Source organism: Ovis canadensis, chromosome 6 (genome assembly GCF_042477335.2).
Source record: "Ovis canadensis isolate MfBH-ARS-UI-01 breed Bighorn chromosome 6, ARS-UI_OviCan_v2, whole genome shotgun sequence".
In the NCBI taxonomy this organism is placed as follows: Eukaryota; Metazoa; Chordata; class Mammalia; order Artiodactyla; family Bovidae; genus Ovis; species Ovis canadensis.
Window position 1 is genome coordinate 125,040,535 of NC_091250.1, and position 2,231 is coordinate 125,042,765.

At 40.9% G+C, this 2,231-nt stretch overlaps 1 pseudogene; it reads left to right on the forward strand.

The window, feature by feature from the left end:
- Nucleotides 1-490: 490 nt before the first annotated feature.
- Nucleotides 491-1,515, forward strand: LOC138443004 (histone-lysine N-methyltransferase SETMAR-like; annotated as a pseudogene).
- The last annotated feature ends 716 nt before the right edge of the window (nucleotides 1,516-2,231 follow it).

Below are 2,231 nucleotides of genomic sequence, written 5' to 3' on the forward strand. Positions count from 1 at the left end.
CTGAGAGATTTAGTTCTTCCCTCAGTTTTGATCCTAGGCAACGTTTAAATGACTCTACCATAGTACATATCTTGGATCACAGGATTACCAATCTATTGAAAGAAAGTGAAAGTAAAGTCGCTCAGTTGTGTCCAACTCTTTGCGATCCCATGCACTGTAGCCTACCAGGCTTCTCCGTCCATGGCATTTTCCAGGCAAGAGTACCAGACTGGGTTGCCATTTCCTTCTCCAGGCGATCTTCCTGACCTAGGGATCAAACCCGGGTCTCCCGCACTGCAAGCCGATGCTTTACCCTCTGAGCCATCAGTTGGTGCAAAAGTAATTGCAATTTTGCACTGTTGAAATTTGCCATTTGATGTTGGAATATATTCTTATATGAATGTGGTATGTTATATGTCATTTTGATGCACATTTCTTGCTTTATATTTTGTTGCTAATGACATAATTTGCTGGGTTTATTTTATTTCAATATGTATTTTAGACTGTGGAAATGATGTTAGACAAAAAGCAAATTCGAGCAACTTTCTTATTCGAGTTCAAAATGGGTTGTAAAGAAGGGGAGACAACTCATAACATCAAGAAAGCCTTTGGCCCAGGAGCTGCTAACAAACGTACAGTGCAGTGGTGGTTCAAGAAGTTTTGCCAAGGAGACGAGAGCCTTGAAGATGAGCAGCACAGTGGTCAGCCATTTGAAGTTGACAATGACCAACTGAGAGCACTCATCAAAGCCAATCCTTTTATAACTACACGAGAAGTTGCTAAAGAACTCAACGCCAACCATTCTATAGTCATTCAGCATCTGAAGCAAATTGGAAAGATGAAAAGGCTCAATAAATGAGTGCTTCATGCGTTGACTAAAAATTTTTTAAAAAATAGTCATTTTGAAGTGGCATCTTGTCTTATTCTATGCAACAGCAATGAACTATTTCTCAACTGGATTGTGATGTGCAACCAAAAGTGGATTTTATACAACAACCAGCAATGTCCAGCTCAGTGGCTGGACTGAGAAGAAGCTCCAAAACACTTCCCAAAGCCACACTTGTATCAAAAATACAGTCATGGTCATTGTTTGGTGGTCCACTGCTGATCTGATTTTCTACAGCTTTCTGAATCCCGGTAAAACCATTACATCTGAGGAATACACTCAGCAAATTGATGAGACGCACCAAAAATTGCAGTGCTTGCAGCCGGCATTGGTCAACAGAAAGCCCAATTCTTCTGCTCAACAACACCCGACCACACGTCATACAACCAATGCTTCAAAAGTTAAACAAACTGTGCTACAAAGTTTTGCCTCATTTGTCATAGGCATGTGATCTCTCAGCAACTGACTACCACGTCTTCAAATCTCCAAAGTTTTTTGCAGGGAAATTGCTTCCACAACCAGCAGGAGGCAGAAAATGCTTTCGAAGAGTTTGTTGAATCCTGAAACATGGATTTTTAGGCTACAGAATAAACAAACTTATTTCTAGTTGGCAAAAATGTGTTTATTGTAACGGTTCCTATTTAGGCTAATAAAGATGTGTCTGAGCCTACTTATAATGGTTTAAAATTCAGTCCAAAACCACAATTATGTTTTCACCTATCTAGTAACATGAGAAACACTGGGCTGGAGGAAGCACAAGCTGGAATCAAGATTGCCAGGAGAAATATCAACAACCTCAGATATGCAGATGACACCATCCTTATGGCAGAAAGTGAAGAACTCAAAAGCTTCTTGATGAAAGTGAAAGAGGAGAGTGAAAAAGTTGGCTTAAAGCTCAACCTTCAGAAAACAAAGATCATGGCATCTGGTCCCATCACTTCATGGGAAATAGATGGGGAAACAGTAGAAACAGTGTCAGACTTCATTTTGGGGGGCTCCAAAATCACTGCGGATGGTGATTGCAGCTATGAAATTAAAAGATGCTTACACCTTGGAAGGAAAGTTATGACCAACCTAGACAGCATATTAAAAAGCAGAGACATTACTTTGCCAAAAAAGGTCCATCTAGTCAAGGCTATGGTTTTTCCAGTAGTCATGTATGGATGTGAGAGTTGGACTGTGAAGAAAGCTGAGCGCCGAAGAATTGATGCTTTTGAATTGTGGTGTTGGAGAAGACTCTTGAGTCCCTTGGACTGCAAGGAGATCCAACCAGTCTATCCTAAAGGAGATCAGTCCTGGGTGTTCATGGGGAAGACTAGGTTTGAAGCTGAAACTCCAAAACTTTGGCCACCTGGTGCAAAGAGCT